This window comes from Oryctolagus cuniculus, chromosome 14, assembly GCF_051225735.1.
Source record: "Oryctolagus cuniculus isolate XC-2025 breed Fujian yellow rabbit chromosome 14, ASM5122573v1, whole genome shotgun sequence".
Taxonomy (NCBI): domain Eukaryota; kingdom Metazoa; phylum Chordata; class Mammalia; order Lagomorpha; family Leporidae; genus Oryctolagus; species Oryctolagus cuniculus.
In genome coordinates, this window is record NC_142880.1 from 20,478,706 (window position 1) to 20,499,220 (window position 20,515).

The following is a 20,515-nucleotide window of genomic DNA, read 5'->3' on the forward strand; positions in this document are numbered from 1 at the left end:
ATTCTTACTCAAGTCTGACTTGTTTTATTTCAACATCAATAAATCATATCAATATAGTTTCATTTAAATACTAATGATAAATTTAGGTTAATAAACTTGGTATCAAATGAAATGAACAGGTAAGTTTTTCCATTTCTAGCTTGCATTAAGAATCAAATATATTAAATTGGATTTTGACACTGTCACATTTAGTATATTTTTGCTCAGTACTTTTATCATCAAAGGGTTGTCATCAGGCTGTTTATGAATTGAGACCACTGCTTATCAAGCTATGAAATTATTTAGGATAAATGAGTTGAAATTAAAGAGCCTAATTATTGTAGTAGACTATTACCAAAACATTTTTCTCTCTGAACTTTGGCCTTACTCTCTATAAAGTTTCCATTTTTCAAATTATAAAAAGAAAATCAAATATTATCCATTTATTGAGGAAAAAACAGTTTTGCTTTTTGTCGTCGAGTTATTTTTCAGGAGTTTTTTCAATGTAGCCTCACTCTCTCTTTTCGGCTTCACTTCCTATCACCTCTTTTTTTCTTAAGGCTCTCCTCTCTGTTCTGCACCCCTGTACCCCGCCTGTCCCCAAGGCATAGACAGCCTTTAAATATGCTGTTCCTTGGCTTGGAATACCCATCCCCACGTTTAGTCTGGGAAAAATCCCATTTGTGTGTTTCTCCCCTGAGCTCCCTTTCCACTTGATGGACTCCTGTGAGTCTTTGAGTCCTTATCAGTCAGTGTTGAAATTGTGGGCCTTCTCTGTTCTCATTTGTCTCTCTATGTTATTCTGCTTCATTTCTGGAATATCCAGCAGAGTGTTAGATGTCTAATAAAGTATTCAATAAATTCTAATAAAAGTAAACTAAAACTGACTAATCCCCTTAATAATAAATCAATGTACTTAACCATAGGACTTCTGAATCCTGAAGCTCCTTTCAAGTCTTCTGCTCCTACAGAGCCCCATGAATATTTATATGTAATATGCAAATCCCGACTTTGATCAAATGCAAAATTGTTTGAACTCACATAGAAATTCCAGATCAAGTCAGGAAAATGGCTCTGCACATGATCTGAGGGCTCCCATTTTGTTTTTGTTTTTGTTTTAATTTTTTATTTAGTAAATATAAATTTTCAAAGTCCAGTTAATGGATTACAATGGCTTCCCCCCCCATAATTTCCCTCCCACTCACACTCCTCCCATCTCCCACTCCTTCTCCCAGTCCATTCACATCAAGATTCATTTTCAATTATCTTTATATACAGAAGATCAATTTAGTATATATTAAGTAAAGATTTCATCAGTTTGTACCCACACAGAAACACAAAGTGTAAAATACTGTTTCAGTACTGGACAACTGTTGGAAACTCAGAGACACCATGCACTAAAGCAGACCTCGAGTGCCGTAACTAGACCCGTGGATGGTATTCTGGCTTGAAACACAAGCTACCGTTTCTTCCTCTGTTTTCACTATAACAATTACCACAGCAGGCTTCTGAGACATTCAAAGTGGGGGAATTTCTCCCCAGCAGCAAGCCAGGGATCAATTCAGCAGAGAACACAAAACTAGTCTCAGTTTTCCTGGCACCGATTGTCACGCACCACAGGTTGAGATTCCGTTATCAAGGCTACTCCATCCCTATGCATCTCTTTAGATTCCAGTTACAAACCCCAGATTTTTTTTACTCTGCTTCTAACAAATTATAAATCAGGATCCCCACGACCTACTCCTTGGAGTCCATCTATTTGCTTGAATGGCTCAGAGAAATCAGGGAAACATTTACCAATCCCTTCTAAGAGGTACTGGAAAGGACACAGATGAAGAGATTCATAGGGAGAGGTGTGAGAAGGGGCGTGGAGCTTCCATGCTGTCTCCAGGCTTGCTCACTCCTGGAACATCCACATAGTTCGCTATCAGGTAGCTGTCCATACCCTGGTATGAGCCAGGAACCAGGTAAGAAAATGAACAAACTACATATCATATCACAAATAGTGGTCCCTAACATTTCATGTCCATTTGGAAACTATGACTTCGTTTGAAAACAATCTTTACATACATAATCAAGTTAGGAATAGGAGGTGGCCATGTGAACATGGATGCACAGTTTGGACTGGTGTTATCTATACATCAGGCCTTGCCAAGAATTTCCCGCAACACCTAGAGGACAGAAGATGCAAGGAAGGAGCCTTAACAGGAGCATGGTGGATGGACATCTTGATTTCAGGAAGACTTTGAAAGATGCATTTCTGGAGTTGTAAACCACCCAATTTGTGTCCTTTGTTACAATAACTCTAGGAAAATAATAATGATGCCTGCACTTACTGATAAAGTAAGGTATTTTTAGATCTGTTTGATTAATATTTATTGAGAATTTATGATAGACACAGTGGTAGACATTAGCAATATCTCTCTGGAGAGTTTCAAAAAGAATGGTGGGCATAGTGTAGAGATGTCAGTGTCACATGTAGTGGACACTATGAGTTACGTGATGATTGTACTTCCTCCCCATTTGATTTTGCTACTACTTTACTGTGAATTGTTACATTCAGATTATCAGTTGGTTAGAAATATGTAAAATAGAGATGGAATGATAGTCCAAGGGGTTTCTTCTAAGAAGAGTTTGTACTTTAGTGTGTTATTTTTATACAGCTCTTTGCTCTCGGAAGCACTCCAATGGGTTTAATTCACTGGAGAGTAGCTTCTATAAAAATATTATATTGGTGCCCTATAGATTAATTTCAAGGTTTTTACTTTAGGGACATAAACATCATTTTGTAAGAGCTTGCTGGCTTGTGACTCACCGAACACCAGGGCAAAGTAGTAAACATTTAGCCAGGAGTTATGTCTTCTGGCAGAGAGACTCAAACTTGCAACCTCTGGGATATTCTTTCTCACTGATCGTACTGTAAACTCTCTGACCTCGCTCAATGCAATTCATGGCTCTGTCTTAGAGTTTCTCAATCTTGAATGGTAATAATGATCTTTTCCATCGAAGCTGAGATGTATTTATAAAGTACATGGAAGTTGCCAACAGGAAATCGCTACATACACCACGATTTATTGTTAGTTTTATGGCTGATTCAAATCCCAAAGGAATTGAAGTCATTGCCATTTGAAGGTCGTCCAGTTCATTTTTCAGACAGATGACTGACTCAAGACAGCAGTCACATGGTCCCTGAACAATTACACTCTGACTGCCTTGGCTATCACTGAAGAAAAACATGATTGTTGAATTAATGCGGCTATAAAAATGACCTGCCTTGTGTCCCCAAGCAATTGGTAACAGAAGATAATGGAACTGGGTTGAAAACAAGTTAACACTTTTCTCCTAAATATTGTTTCAGTTTTGAGGTGAGAGAATTAAAGATTGCTTAGACTTAAGTGTTCATGAGAAACACTTATTTAATTAAAAATTTTCTATCTTGTGATAATAAAATCAGTATTTGATAAGTGTGATGAGAGGCACTAAAGTGTTCAGAGTAGTATGAATTTGAGAAAATTATTTGCATTTGATGAAATGAAGAAAGCCCTTGGAAAAGGTGACATTCTAAAATGCTTTTATTATCATTTTAATTAGTTTTTAACAGATTCAGTATAGTTCATAGATAAAATTCTAAGAATATATTGATATTAACTTTCTTCTTTCCTCCCTCCCTGTCTCTTCCTCCAACCTTCCTCCTCCCTCTTTTTTGTTTATTTTTCAGTTTTTGAAAAAACATATTTTACATTTACATTACAGTAAAATGGCTAATGCTTCACTGCATAAGGAGTTCAACAAGTGAAAAGGAATAAGACCCTAGTGTAGTGGGAGTATAGACAAAGGCTATAAACAATAGCTGAATGAAAAAATGACCATTTCACCCATGTACAGTGAATTTTATAGTAATCACAGATTATTAAAATTATAGTAGCATAAGATTCTTAACCATTGAATTGATAAAGCTATAAAACAAAGTTTTACAAAACTATGTTTGCAGCAATGCTGATAAACACAGGCCTTTTCTTTCTTTTTTTTTATTTTAGTTTCCACATATATGGGAGAAAATGTATTCGTTTTTCTGTATCTGGCTGATTTCACTCAACATAATGTCCTGCAATTGTATCCATTTTGCTGCAAATGGTAGAATTTCATTTTTAATAGGTGATTAATATTCCATGATGTATATATATATATATATATATATATATATATATCACATTTTGTTTGTCCATTCAGCTGATGATGGACACTGTGGCTGATTCTACCATAATTATAGCAGCACTGTTCATAAGAGCCAAAATTTGGAGAATGTGACATTTTAATTAGATCTTAAAATTGGAGAGAATTTCAATAGTAGAGATAAGGAGAAAAGAAAGAATTCCCCATGAGGAAAATAAAAGTGAATTTTCTTATTCAAATGGAAACCATCAAATGAAAATGCAGCAGATAGATCTGAGGAGAGCTGAGTACTTTGATTTCAATGGAGTGCATAAAGGGGAAAACAAACCACAAAAATAAGAAAAAGAGGGTATATGGCTGTGCTGGAAATAATTTTACTAGCATTCTTAGGATTTGATTTTTGTGTCATAAAGGAGAGACTGCGTTTGGGATAATCTGATCATTTGTTAATTAAAAAAACTGTTTTCAGTGGTGTCTGTACTTGCCATTTCCTTCCAAGTAACCATGAAAAGTGGCCAAAAAAAAAAAAAAATAAAAGTTTAGATGAAGAGCTAGAAAAATTAATTCAATTTTTTATTCAGGTATAACTCACATGAAACAAAATTCACACAATTAAAGTATACAGTTCAGCAGTGTTTACTGAGTCACAGAGGTGAGCAGTGTCCCATGATCATTACTGCCTAATATTAGAAGTTTCATCATCACGTGAAGATACCGTACCACGCCTATCAACAGTCACTCCTCACTCTCTGCAGTACTGCAAATGTGTAGCGCTACCATCACCAATACTATTTGGTTGTAGGAATCGCTGATATTTTACTGTCTCTCTATATATTTGTTTTTTAAGCATATTTCACATGCTTAGAGTCCTCCACTATGTGGCCCTTTATGACTGGTTTCTCCCGTATAGCATAGTATTTTTAGTTTCATCTATGCTATGGCACATTATAGCACTTTTTTCCTGTTTTCTTGTCATCATATTCCATTGTATGAATACCACATTTGTTTATTCATTCACAAATTGATGAACATTTTGGTTCTTTCACTTATTGGTTATTATAAATAAGGTTGTTGTGAATATTCATTTGTAAGTTTCTGTGTGGATGTGTGTTTTCGATTGCCTTCAGTATATATATGGGAATGGAATTACATGGTAATACAGTACCTCCAGTATTATCATTCTGAGGACTTGTTGAGCTGTTCTCCAAAGTGAGTGCCCTGTTTGACAATTCAATCAGTGATGTATGCAGGTGGTAGTTTCTCCAGATCTTTTCCAATACTTGTTATATTTTTTTTGTTTTAGCCATTTTAATGAGTGTTGAGTCATATCTCAATGAAGCTTTCATTTGTATATTCCCAATAATTAGTGATGCTGGTTAAATATCTTCGCATGTCTTTGTTAGCCATCTGTGTACAGTCAGAAACCACTTAATAACAGGGACACGTTCAGAGCAGTGCATTAATAGATAATCTTGTTTTGTGAAGTTAATAGACTGTACTTACTCAGACTTAGAGGGTTACATCGCTAGTCCATATAATCGTATAGAACCACCACTCTATATGCTGTTCTTTGTTGTCTTTGCAGAAATGTCTATTCAAATACCTTCCACTTTTTAAAATTGGATTATTGTCTTTCTATTTTTGAGTTGTAGAGTTTCTTTTTATATTCTGGCTTCAAATTCCTTATCAGATATATCATTAAAAAATTAGATGACAAATACATGATATAGTTTATCCCTTCTCTGCATTATCATTTTATTCATGGTTTTCTTGAAGTACAATTTTAAAATTTTTGATAATGTCTAATTTATATATTTTGTCTTTTGCTGATGCTTTTGGTGACCACAAATGTGTTGCCAAACCGAAGGACATGAAGATTTATCCCTGTGTTTTCCATAGACTTGCCTCTTTAGCTCTTTTATGGATTTTGAATTAATTATTTGTATATACTATGAAATAATGGTCAAGCTAATTTTTTATGTTTGAATTTCTCATTGTACCAGCACCATATATTGAAAAGATTATTTTTTGTCCAATGAATTGTTAAAAATCGGTTGATTTTAATGCAAGATTGTATTTCTGGCCTTTCAATTTAATTCCATTTATCTGGATGTCTTTCTTTAGGCCAGCAGCACAATGTCTTGATTATTAAATAATTTTAAAGTTGGAAAGTGTGAGTCCTCTAAGTTTTTTCACCTTGAGTATTATTTCAGCTCTTCTGAGTACCCTAAAATTTCATATAAATTTTAGGAATATCTCATAAATGTCTGCAAAAGAAAGCTAGGATTTTGAAAGAGTTTTTTTTTTTTTTTCCGTAGATCAACTTAAAGAACTCTACTCTCTTGAAAATCATGTTCCAATCTTAACATTCTGTGTGTTTCAGTTTACTCAGTTCTTTGATTTCATTCAACAATGTTTTATAGTTTTTAATATACATATACTTGCTTTGTTTTTTATATATATATATATTCTTGCTTTGTTAAATTAATTCCTAATTTTTTTAGGAATTAATTCCTAAAATTCCCAATTTTCATATGATTGTAAATTGATTTTTTTCTCCTTCATTTCATTTTTTGGATTTTTCATCACTACTGTGTAGATAAGCACTGATTTTATATTTTTCATTTTGTGTCCTACAATCTTATTGAACTCATTTATTAGTTTAAAATTTTTTTATTTGGGGAATTTCTTATGGTTTTCTTATGTATTATTGAATTTATTTATTTATTTATTTTTAAAATCAGAGAGCTAGAGATAGAAAAATAGGAACAAGGATGGAGGGAGGAAGGGAGAGAGAGAGAGAGAAATATCTCCCCACCTATTGGTTCACTTTCCAAGGGTTTGTAATAGCCAGGGTGGGGCCCTGGTGAAGCCAGGAACTAAGAAGTCAATCTAAGTTTCCTAAGTGGGTGGCAGGAGCCCAACCACTTGAGACTTATTTTCTGCCTCTCAGGGTGTGCATTAGTCTCCAAGATGCGCATTAGCACTGGAATTTGGAAGCAGGGCCAGGATTTGTAGCCAAACATTCTGAAATGGGCTGTGGGCAACACAAGTGGCATCAAAACCACTGTGACAAACACCCCTCCCCCCACTTATGATCTTCTATCTACATGATCATTTCGTCATGTATTTTAACATCTTCCTTTCCAATATGAATGCTTTGAATTCCATTCCTATTTCTTGTCTAATTTCTCTGGCTACAACTTTTGGTAATGAACTGAAATGATGAGAGGAAAAAAATATTGTCTTGATCCTACATTTTAGGAAAAAGTTTTGAGTTTCTCACAATTAATTGTAACGTTAGCTGTGGTTGTTTGTAGATGTTCTGTACCAACTTGCAGAAGTTTCATTTTATTCCTATTGAATGCTTTTTATTACAAAAGCAGTGTTAGATTTTGTCAAATATTTTTTCTGCATCTATTGAGACAACATTATGAGGTTTTGTCTTTTATTCTATTAATATGTTTGTTTCAGCCCATTTTTTTTAGCCCATAACCAAGCATTTAAGACTGAATAGTTTATAAACAATGTTTCTTTGTTTCTTAGAGTTCTGCAGGCCAGGGGATCTAGGATAAAGGCATCAGCTTTCAGTGTCTGGTGAGGGCTTTCTTGCTGCAACCTTACACAGCAGGACAGAAGAGCAATAAAGAGCCCAAACTATTTCCTTTTATAAGACACTGACTACTTCCCCCCAAATCCCATCTTTTAATAACACCACATGGAGATTAAGTTTCAACGTGAATTTTGGTGAAAACACATTCAAACCATAGTGATGATGTATTAAATTAAATAAATGATTTTCTGATATCAAATCAACATTCCATTTCCATAATAAATCCCACTTGATACCATTGTATAATTTCTCTCTATATATTGCTGGATTCAGCTTGCTGGTATCTTTTGATAATTTTTGCATCCATATTCATAAGAAATATTACTTTGCATATATTCTTGTGACATCTTTGTCTGGTGTGGTGTCAGGTTAATATTGGTCTTATGGAATGAGTTTGGAAAGCATTCTCTCTCCCATTTCTTGAAAGAGTTTATGAAGGATAATCCATTCTACTTTAAAAACACATTGTCACTTGGTATCCATGGGAGATTTGTTCCAGGATCCCCTCACAAATACCAAAATCCAAGCACACTCTAGTCTCTAATGTAAAATGCTATAGTCTTTGCATATAACCTATGCATATCTCTCATACACTTTAACTTACAATACCTAATACAATGCAGGATATTATTTAATAGCTTTTCTACTGTATTGTTTGGAGAATAATGACAAGGCAAAGTCTGTATGGGTTCTGCAATTTTTTTCCAAGTACTATTGATCTGGGGTTGGTTGACTGGATGGATGGGGAACAGGCAGATATGGAGAGCCTACTGTATAATGCAAATAAAAACACTCTAAGAGCACAAAAAGTCAAAATAATTTCTCAATGTAAATAGACACAGGCATTTAACATGAAACCCAAGATCTGCACAGTTCCTTTCTAAGAGGCTTTTTACAAAAGATGCATGTGCCAATCAGTGGTATGAGCTCTCTTAAGGATCTGAAATTCTTCAAACTTAACTTGAAGAATAGCAAATTCTTGACATAGGCTTTAATTACTCTAAGCACTTGTTATTCAGAAAAGCATTATTGAAAATGAATTCTACTGGGACCAGTGCCATGGCTCACTTGGTTAATCCTCCAGCTGTGACGCCAGCATCCCATATGGGTGCCGGTTCTAGTCCCTGTTACTCCTCTTCCTCCTCTTCCAGCACCCCAGGGTTCTAGTCCCGGTCTGGGCGCTGGATTCTGTCCTGGTTGCTCCTCTTCCAGTCCAGCTCTCTTCTGTGGCCCTGGAAGGCAGTGGAGGATGGCTCAAGTGCTTGGGCCCTGCACCCGCATGGGAGACCAGGAGAAGCACCTGGCTCCTGGCTTCAGATCAGCACAACTCTGGCTGTGGCGGCCATTGCAGGGTGGGTGTGTGATCCAACGGAAGGAAGACTTTCTCTCTGTATCTCTCTCTCTGTCTATAACTCTACTTGTCAAATAAATTAAAAAAAGAAAATGAATTCTACTGTGACTTAAATGGTTATGTCTTTTCCAAAATTCATGTTGTTGAAACTTAGTCACCAGGGTGATATATTAAGGGGTTAGGCCACTAGGAAATGATTAAGTCACGGAGGAAGAGGTCTGGTGAATGGGATTAAAGCCTTCAGACAGCATTTGCTCTTGCCCTTCTGTCTCCTTCCATGTGAGGACGTCACCATGAAAAAGCCCCATCTATGCAACAGGCCCCCATTAGACACCAGTGTTCTTGGACTTCCCAGCTTCTAGAACTGTGAAAAGCAAACTTCTCTTCTTTATAAATTACCCAGTATGGTATTTCATTATTGTAGTACAAACTTAAGACAAACCAGGCACTGTCACTTAAGAAAAGACCCACTCTCCTAGATTTTGATTAAAAACATAGCTTGCAAGGAGATGGTAACTACTCACTCTTACTGGGGTCAATGAGCCACTTCAATATTCACTTAGAAAGTAGCACTGTACAATTTATTCTCATTGCATGTTTTGTTTTTAGTTTTGCATTACACAGAGTGAAAGCAATAGAAGAAAATAGGAGAGAGTGAGACACAGAGAGAGTGAGGGTGAGAATTTCAGAGAGATTGCCAGACCTAGATATCCAATATATTTTATTTTATCATGAGAAACCACCTTTCAAAATAATGAGTGTTGATCAAATAACACATTCAAATTATTTGGTGCATTGCAGAGTGCCATTTCTTTCCTTTTTTTCCTCTAATTTGAAAGTTTTAGGATGATCTATTTGGTAATTTAAAAGTTGAGCGCGATGGTGTGTATATTTGATTATTTCACTAGTTCAACGAGCCAGCATTATATTGTAGTCCCAGAAAGCACAATTGCTTTAAGAGAAATGGGCTGGAGTCCCCCTTCCCCCTTCTGACACTGCAGACAACTGTTAATTGAACCCAGAAAACACCAAACTTATTGGTAAAAAATCAATAAATGTCTTTTGTTCACAGCCTATAATATTTTGCTAATAGATTTTAAATTCCTAAAAAGTCACCACTTTGTCCTACAATAGTCCTTTGCAGCATTTATTTGTCTTCTTGTATGCTAATATATAGTTCAGTTCATATATGCCCTATCCCATTCTGCAGTGAGTGATTTTAAATAGCACTTACTTACCAGAAAGAAATAATATTCAGATTAATGAGAATATGTATAAAGCATTTTGAATGCAGAAAAAGAACAGTATTTAAAACTAATAATAATGAACTATGATAGAGAATATTCATATGTCTATGTCTTTAGAAATATATTTATTTTGGTATAATAATACATGAATTCACACTTTCAAGACACTGTTTTTTAGAAATATTTGTCCTCTACATGGGTGGAAAACCTATAATTCTTGAATAAATCTTTTGAAATATAATGTTATATTTTTATGCAAATGATGATTATAAAAGAAATATTAGAATAAAGTAGAAATTGAAAGTGAAAATAACATCTCCTGTATTCTTTCTCAAAGTGATCATTGTTAATCAATCAGTAGATGTCTTCCCAGTTAACTGAAAAATCAAATAGATGCATAGTAGTCTGTGACTCAATAGTTAAATGAATTGATGAAACAAGTCTAATTTTAATGTTTTTAAAATGTACTATTATATTGTACATATTTCTTTTCTACCATTGTCTCTCAATTATATATTAAAGTTATCTATTGTTTCCAGAATCCTAACCCATTATTTAGTGGCTACATAGTACTCCATAGCTAACACAATAAATTTCCTGTTTTTAAAAATTACCCTAAGTGGCCTTTCTAACTTCAGGAAAAAAATTCAGAACCCAAGCTACCAACATATTCTGATTCTGAGAATCCATATTTTAAAAATGTCTGTATTTATATAGGGTAACCAAATTTCATGTATTTCATATATTCATATTTAAGAGCATAATGATACTTCATGTTTAAGGAAGTACTCTCTACTGGCAATAGCTCTTTCAAAATAATAGTACTAACTCCTATTCCCACCAGAAATATACAAAGTCCCCATGCCCTACTAAGCTGGGTCTCTAACCATTATAAATTTCAGAATTGAATAAAAGCATTGAATTTATTTTCAAAATAGTAAGCTTTATAGAGTTGATATAAACTTTCAAAATATTGATATAGGCTATGTATATACAAAAATACAAAATATAAAATAGATGTTATTGGTGCCCAGATATTCTGAATGAATATGCATTTCATTTGATGAATCACTGATGCAAGTAGAAGGAGTATGGTCTATTATATGGGCTAAATGAGAAAACTATTCTCTAAAATGTATGTTGTATTATTAACCAATTTCAGATGATGAGAAAATCTAACTTTGCTTTTAAGGATTTTCTCTATCAGTGAATTTTGGAGACTCTCCTCATTTGTTTGTTTTATTGAGACCATGATCACATCAAAGAAGGAATTTCTCAAAATATTAAGCACAACTTAAAAGATGTTGAACACTTCAATTCACCTATGTCTATTTAGAATATTTGCTTGCTTTAATTGAAGTGCTAAAAGAGCTTTGTCTTTTCTAGAATATGTATATTTATAGAAAATGGCAATTTCATTGTGCTCTCAGTTTAAAGGAAGATTATAGAAAAATCTAATTCCTATTAATGGAAAATACAGCCAGCTCTCTGTATTTTCAATTTCTGTATCCATGAATTCTACCACAGGTGGAAAACACTTGGGAAAAAAATTGCATCTGTATGAAACATTTGCAGACTTTTCTTCTTGTTATTATTCCCTAAACAATAAAGCACAATTCTCTGAAGATACCAAATGATGGCTGTATACATCTTTCAAGAGACTTAGCCAAGATCAAATTTTGAATGGAATTACATACATGAACTTTCCACAAAATTTCTCCATTAAATAAAATATGCCCAGTGTTTTCAGAAAAGCCTGAACAAGAGATATGAAAGTGCTTATTTTGTATTGTTCAGTGTTGTAAATGTTGGGTTTAACTAATTTGTAGTATTGTTTAAGATTTATCTATTTGGAAGGTAGAGCTAGAGAGAGAAGGAGAGAGAGAGAGAGGGAGGGAGGGAGAAAAAGGGAGAGTGAGAAAGGGAAGGCAAGGGACGGGAAGGGAAGGGAGGGGAGTGAAGGGGGAAGGAAGGAAAGAAGGAAGGAAGGAAAGAAAAGAAAGACCTTTCATCTGCTGATTGAATCCCCAAAAGGCTGGAGCTAGGCCGGGCCAAAGCCAGGCACCTGGAACTCCTTTCTGCTCACCCATGTGGGTGGCAACAGCCCAAGAACTTGGATCATTTCTGGTACTTTCCTAGGTGCACTAGCAGGGAGCTGTATCAGAAGTGAAGCAGCCAGGATCCCTTCTGACACCCATATGGAATGCCAATGTCACAGGCTGGTAGCTTAACCTGCTTTGCCACAATACCAAGCCCTAACCAGTAGGATTTTTAAAAGTTCCCTTTTAGAGGCCAGTTTCTGTTATTCAACTTTTATTTGCCCAAATGAATTTCGAAAACTGAATGTACTCTTAAAAATCACAGTAATTATTAATTAAGGGACATTTTACACCAAACAAGAAAATACATGATTTTATTTTTTTTAAATATTTATTTTATTTATTTGAAAGACAGAGTTACAGAGAGAGGTAGAGACAGAGAGAGAGAGAGTTCTTCCATCCGCTGGTTCACTCCCCAGGTGGCTGCAGCAGCCGGAGCTGTGCCAATCCAAAGCCAGGAGCCAGGAGCTTCTTCTGGGTCTCCCACGTGACTGCAGGGGCCCAAGGACTTGGGCCATCTTCTACTGCTATCCCAGGCCATAGCAGTGCATCAGGGTACCTTTTTCCTCACATCCTCACCAGCATTTGTTGTTTGTTGATTTCTGTATGTGAGACATTCTAACTGAAATGAGGTGAAACCTCCTTGTGGTTTTGATTTGCATTTCCCTGATGGCTAGTGATTCTGAGCATTTTTGCAAGTGTCTGTTGGTCATTTGCATTTCCTCTTTTGAAAAATGCTTATTTAAGTTCTTTGCCCATTTCCTGGGTTGTTTGACTTCTTATTGTTGAATTTATTGATCTCTTTATAGATTCTGGCAGTTAACCCTTTATCAGTTGCACAGTTTGCAAATATTTTCTCCCATTCTGTTGATTGCCTCTTCATTTTTTGAGTGTTTCTTTTGCAGTACTGAAGCTTCTCATCTTGATGTAATCCCATTTGTCAATCTTGTATTTGAATGCCTAGTGCTCTGCAGTCTTCCCAAAGAAGCCTTTGCTTATGCCTATGTTCTGCAGAATTTACCCATGTTCTCTAATAATTTGATGATATCTTCTCATAGATTCAGGTCCTTGATCCATTTTGAGTGGATTTTTGTGTAAGGTATAAGGTATGGGTCTAATTTCATACTTCTGCATGTGGAGATCCAGTTTTTCTGGCACCATTTGTTCAAGAGACTGTCCCTGCTCCTCTGATTCATTTTAGCTCCTTTATCAAATATAAATTGGCTATAGATTCATGGATTAATTTGTGGAGTTTCTTTTCTATTCCATTGGTCTATAGTCGGTTTTTGTGCCAATATGCTGTTTTGATTATAACTGGCCTCTTAAATGTCTTAAAATCAGGTATTGTGATATCTCTGGCTTTATTTTTGTTGTATAAGATTGCTTTAGCTATTCAGGGTCTTTTGTATTTACATATGAATTTCAGCATAGTTTTCCCTAGATCTGGGAAGAATATCATTAGTATTTTGATTGGAATCTCATTAAATCTTTAAATTGCTTTTGGTAGTATGGACATTTTAACGATGTTGATTTTTGCAATCCATGAACATGGAAGATTTTTCCATTTTTAATGTCTTCTTCTATTTCTTTCTTTAGTGTTTTGTAATTTTCATCATAGAGATCTTTGACATCCTTAGTTAAGTTTATTCTAAGGTATTTTATTCTTTTTGTAGCTATTGTTAATGGTACTGGTGTTAAAAGTTCTTTCTCAGCCATGACATTGTCTGCTTATACAAAGGCTATTGATTTTTCTGTGTCGATTTTATATCCTTCCACTTTACCAAACTCTTTTATGAGTTCCAATAGTCTCTCAGTGGAGTCTTTCGAATACCCTATATATGGTATAATGTCATCTGCAAATAAGGATAGTTTGATTTCCTCTTTTCTAATTTGTATCCCTTTGATTATTTTTCTTGCCTAATGGCTATGGCTAAAACTTCCAGGACTATATTAAATAGGAATGGTGAGAGTGATTATCCTTGTCTGGTTCCAGATCTTAGGGGGAATACTGCTAGTTTTTCCCAGTTCAATAGGATGCTTTGTGTGCGTTTGTCTTATATAGCCTTGACTGTGTTGAGGAATGTTCCTTCTATACCCATTTTGGTTAAGGTTTTCATCATGAAAGGATGTTGTATTTTATCATATGCTTTCTCTGTGTCTATTGAAATAATCATTTAATTTTTGTTCTTCAGTTTGTTAATGTGGTTTATCACATTGATTTATTTGCAAATGTTAAACCATCCCTGCATACCTGGGATAAAACTCACTTGGTCAGGGTGAATGATCTTTCTGATCTGTTGTTGGATTCAATTAGCTAATATTTTGTTGAGGATTTTTGCATCTATGTTCATCAGCAATATTGGTCTGTGATTCTCTTCCTCTGTCACATCTTTTCCAGGTTTAGGTATTAAGATGATGCTGGCTTCATAGAAGGAGTTTGGGAGGATTCCCTCCTTTTTGATTGCTTTGAATAGCTTGAGAATAATTGGAATTAGTTCTTTAAATGTCTGGTAGAATTCAGAAGTGAAGCCTGTCCAGTCCTGGGCTTTTCTCAATATTGGTTATTGGTCTGTTTAGGTTTTGTAGATCCTCATGCCTCAATTTTGGTAGATTTTATGTTTCTAGGAATCTATCCATTTCTTCTAGATTTCCTCGTTCATTGGCATACAGCTCTTTGTAATAATTTCTGATGATTCTTTTAATTTCTTTGGTATCTGTTGTTACATTTTCTTTTTCATCTCTGATTTTATTGATTTGGGTATTTTCCTTCTTTTTTTGGTTATTTGTGTCAATGGTATATCTATTTTGTTTATTTTTTCAAAAAACAGCTTTTTATTTCACTTATTTTTGTGGGTTATTTTTTGTTTCAAATTTGTTTATTTCTTCTCTCATTTTAATTATGTCTTTCCTCCAATTAGTTTTGTGTTTGGCTTGTTGTTGATGTTGTAGGTCCTTGAGATGTATTGATAGCTCATTTATGGAGTACTTCCAGTTTCTTCATATGGGCACCAATCGATATGAACTTCCTTCCTGACACTGCTTTTGCCATATCCTGTATTTTTTTTTTTACAGGCAGAGTGGACATTGAGAGAGAGAGAGACAGAGAGAAAGATCTTCCTTTTTGCCGTTGATTCACCCTCCAATGGCCGCCATGGCCGGCACGCTGCGGCCGGTGCATCACGCTGATCCGAAGCCAGGAGCCAGGTGCTTCTCCTGATCTCCCATGTGGGTGCAGGACCCAAGCACTTGGGCCATCCTCCACTGCACTCCCGGGCCACAGCAGAGAGCTGGCCTGGAAGAGGGGCAACCGGGACAGAATCCGGCGCCCCGACCGGGACTAGAACCTGGTGTGCCGGCGCCACTAGTTGGAGGATTAGCCTATTGAGCCATGGCACCGGCCCATATCCTGTATGTTTTGATATGATGTATTGTCATCTCCATTTGTTTCCAGAATTTTTCTGATTTATCTTTTGATTCTTCCATGACCCCACTGTTATTCAGGAGCATGTTGTTCAGTCTCCATGTATTTACATATGTGCTAGAGATTCTTGAGTTGATTTCTAGCTTTATTCCATTGTGATCAGAGAAGATGTATGGAATGAATTTGATTTTTTTGAATTTGCTGAGACTTGCTTTGTGACCTAGCATATGGTCTATCCTGGACAAAGTTCCATGAACTGATGAGAAGAATTTGTATTCTGCCACTGTGATGTGAAAATTCTGTAGATAACAGTTAGGTCCATTTGGCCTATAGTGTCGACTAACTGTTGTTTCCTTGTTGATTTTCTGTCTGGTTCATCTGTCCATTGCTGAAAGTAGGGTATTGAAATCCCCTGTTATTATTATACTGGAGTCTCTATCTCCCTTTTGGTCCATTAACAATTTTTTTTAGTAGCCAGGTGCCCTGTAACTGGGTGTATATACATGTATTATAGTCACACCTTCCTGTTTGATTTATCCTTACATAGTGCCCTTCTTCATACATTTTAAAACTTTTTATGTTAAAGTCTATTTTTTCTGATATTAGGATTGCAACACCAACTCTTCTTTGGTTTCTGATAGCATGGACTAAATTTTACCATCTTTTCACCTTGAGTCTGCATGTAATTTCGTTGGTGAGATGTGTTTCTTGTAAGCAGTAAATAGATGGGCCTTATTTTGCAATCCATTCACTCAGTCTGTATCTTTTTTATTTTTTAAATTTTATTTATTTATTTATTTTGACAGGCGGAGTTAGACAGTGAGAGAGAGAGACAGAGAGAAAGGTCTTCCTTCTATTGGTTCACCCCCCCCAAATGGCTGCTATGGTGGCGCCCAGCACCGATCCGAAGCCAGGAGCCAGGTGCCCCTTCCTGGTCTCCCATGCTGGTGCAGGGCCCAGGCGCTTGGGCCATCTTCCACTGAACTCCCGGGCCACAGCAGAGAGCTGGACTGGAAGAGGTGCAACCGGGACCGAATCCAGCGCCCCAACCAGGACTAGAACCCGGGGTACTGGTGCTGCAGTCTATATCTTCTAACTGGAGAATTGAGGCCATTTACATTCAGGGTGACTATTGATAAGTAACAAATTGGCCCTGCCATTTTTCCATAAATATTCCTATTGTTTACTTTGTATTTCTTTTCTACTTCTACTGGGGGTTTTTCTGCCTTCTCATTCTTTCATAATGATGACTATCTTTTTGTGCTTCTGTGTGTAGCACATCCTTAAGCATCTTTTGTAAGGCTGGATGAGTGTCAAGAAATTCATTCAATTTCTGTTTGTAATGGAAAGTCTTTATTTCACCTTCACTCATAAATGCAAGCTTTGTGGGGTGCAGTATTCTAGGTTGACATTTTTTTTTTCTTTTAAGACTTGGGCTATATCTTACCATTCCCTTCTAGCCTATAGGGTTTCTGACGAGAAGTCATCTGTGACTCTACTTGAAGATCTCTGAAAAGTAATCTGGCATTTCTGTCATGCCCATTTTGGAATCTTTTCTTTATGTTTTACCATGTAAAGTTTGACTACAATATGTCATGGTGAGGATCTTTTCTGGTCACATCTGTTAGGAGTTCTATGTGCTTTCTCTTCTTGAACAAACTGGGGAAGTTTTTTGGAGTCATTTCACTAAATAAGCTTTCCACTCCTTTCTCTCTTTCTACTTCTACTTCAGGAAGACCCATATGCTGGGTCATTTGATAGTATGCCATACATCTCCAACACTGTTTTTAAGTTTTCTATTGTCTTCTTATTTTTTTTGTCTGACTGTAAGATTTCCAAATATTTGTCTTCTAGATCGGATATTCTTTCTTCAGCCTCATCAAGTTTGCTGTTAAGGCTTTCCACCATATTTTTTATTTGATACATTGAATTCTTCATTTCTAAAATTTAATTTTGATTTCTCTTTAAATTCTCAATTTCCCTTAGTCCTTTTTCACAGTCCCTGGAGCAAAACTCTTATCCATTTGGTTAAGAGAATCTTCCAAAATCAGAACCATTGTTGAAAAAAGTCTTTAGTAATCTGGATATTTTTGAAATTTTCTACTTGCTCCTTTTGACAGGAAAACATCTTTAAAATCAAATATTTTTGTACATCCACATTTATTCTTGTTTTAACCCTCCAACAAGGGTTTAGTCTATATAACTGGGATAGGGTCATTTAAAAATACAGTTTATTGACATGTAACATTTACATACTATAAAGTATATGAATATGAAGACAAAAGAATAATTTTGAATTGTACTTTGCTTTATAATTTATTGATTTATTTGAGTCATTATCTCCTAAAATGTAACCATTATTTGTACACTTTCACTTATTTTTATATATATTATCCCATTTCTCTACTTATATAAATAGAATCAGATAATAATGTAATCTGCTTTGTCTGACTTCTTTTATTCAGCCTTATTTCAGTGACATTCATCTACTGTACAGGGCATTAGTTTAATTGTGTGGTTTTCCCTTGTGCAAATATACCACAATGTTTTGTATTAGTTATTGGCCTTTTGACTGTTAGCACTGTGATACAATTATTAACTATCATCCCTTGAATATTTTTGTGCATGTCTGTTTCTGCTTCTCTTTTTGTATGTTTATTTGGTTTAGTGTTTCCTACTTTTGCAATTGCTATCTTATCACTTATGCTATTTTAGGTGTATGATGTCATAAATTTCCAAAGCAGTTTACCAAATTACATTCCCAGAGAATGGCAGTCACTCAATATCTTTTTCAATGCTTGTATTTGGCAATTTTTAAGATTTTATTTTTAAGTCCATCTGGTGAGTATGTATTGAGAGCTTAAGTGTTTAACTTTCTTTCTGTACTTGGTTGGATGTTTATTCAAAACTCTAATCTTCTGTCATTTGTATTTAAAGTTCAACCATTTAAAAAGACCCGTTCTTGAGCAATCATATTTACAATGTGTTTAATAATCTTAAAAGTATTTGTGCACATTAGAATTTGCTTATTTTAACTGTCTTTGAAGTAACTACAGGATTATGTTTCAGTTAGTCTGGCATTTAGACATCTCTACAGTCTGGTCACTTCATTTTTCATATATTATGTAGCCCATGGGGTCTCAACAGTTTGTGGTTCCAATGTACAGTCATATTGACAGAGCTAAAGCTTGAAAAAAAGGCCTTAGCTGTGTTAATGAGGTTCCTTTTCCCTATAGAAGAGCTAAGGATTTTTATCTGTGCAGAGGATGCTTTCAGACATAACGGAAAGCTGTGGATTAGGTCCTGAGTATGGACAAACATGTCCATGTGGATCTATTTAGTTCTACTAATATGCCTTTTTATTTCATATGTGACTCATGCATGCATATTTGTGTATTGTTTCTCCTTGTAGGGACATTGGTATAATTAAATAGTACAGCATGCGCAATGTTAGATTGTGTTATTGATATATATAAGGTACACAAAACTTATTGATTACATCATCTTCTACTACTTCAAGGTCAAGTTCAAATCATTTATTTTCTACTAACCCTTTTCAGTACATTCCTATAATGATTTCTCTCATAAGTATCCTCCTTTATGATTAGCTTTTTAGTTCTAATCATATATTTAATTTCCAAGACCACGTTTTATTTCTTCGTGCTACTTTTCACAGGGTGATAGCATGCTGTTCTTGCTTTATGGATAAGGAATATTTAAGAGGTTCTGAGCTTATATTTGCAGATTTTAAATATAAATTTCTAATGATCTTTGTATTGTTTAAGTATATCCTCATAGCATTATTTTTCCATTTGTGTGCTTGGTTTCTGTTTTTGTCTGTCTTTCTAGTTAAAGGCCTTTTTCAAATGTCTGGTGATGTTCTTATGTTAAGAGAGGACATGAAAACTATTGCATGACTGGTGTGCATGATAGGGCTTGTTGATTGGTGAATTTCAGTGAAGGATTGTCTCATGGAGAAATTCCTTAAACATTTTTTTTTTGACAGGCAGAGTGGACAGTGAGAGAGAGAGAGAGAGAGAAAGGTCTTCCTTTGCCATTGGTTCACCCTCCAATGCCCGCTGCGGCCGGTACACCGCGCTGATCCGATGGCAGGAGCCAGGTGCTTCTCCTGGTCTCCCATGGGGTGCAGGGCCCAAGGACTTGGGCCATCCTCCACTGCACTCCCTGGCCACAGCAGAGAGCTGGCCTGGAAGAGGGGCAACCGTGACAGAATCCGGTGCTTCGACTGGGACTAGAACCTGGTGTGCCAGAGCCGCAAGGCAGAGGATTAGCTTAGTGAGCCGCGGCGCCGGCCAAACATTTGTCTTTATTATATTTCTTATCAGGAGGTAGACTGATCAGTTTTCACACAACAGTAATTGTCAGTTTCTTAACTTGGATGTATAGTGCTGGTTGTGAGGCTTTTAGGAAAGAGAAAGAGATGGGAAGCAAAAAATGCATCAACTTACCCTTTTGAGATAGTTCAGAACACATACAGATTTTAAATATATAATCTAATCTATAGAGCCACTACTGTGAAATAGCGCATACAAGTATACCCATCTCCTGGCTCCTCTATCATCTCCGCAGAGTTGAAGAGCCATCAGCTGGGAGGGCATTGCCAGCATTCTC

At 35.7% G+C, this 20,515-nt stretch overlaps 1 long non-coding RNA gene across 3 annotated transcripts in view; it reads left to right on the forward strand.

The window, feature by feature from the left end:
• LOC149122254 (uncharacterized) overlaps positions 1-20,515 on the forward strand; it is an 80,209-nt gene that overhangs the window by 24,260 nt on the left and 35,434 nt on the right. The window contains exon 3 of one of the 3 annotated variants that reach the window (XR_016220546.1): positions 15,535-16,492. The exons of 1 other annotated variant lie outside the window; for it this stretch is intronic. This is a non-coding gene — a long non-coding RNA (uncharacterized LOC149122254). Of the gene's footprint in view, positions 1-12,502; positions 12,584-15,534; positions 16,493-20,515 lie in introns of those variants that run through there. One more of the 3 variants, XR_016220547.1, reaches the window with a different exon arrangement.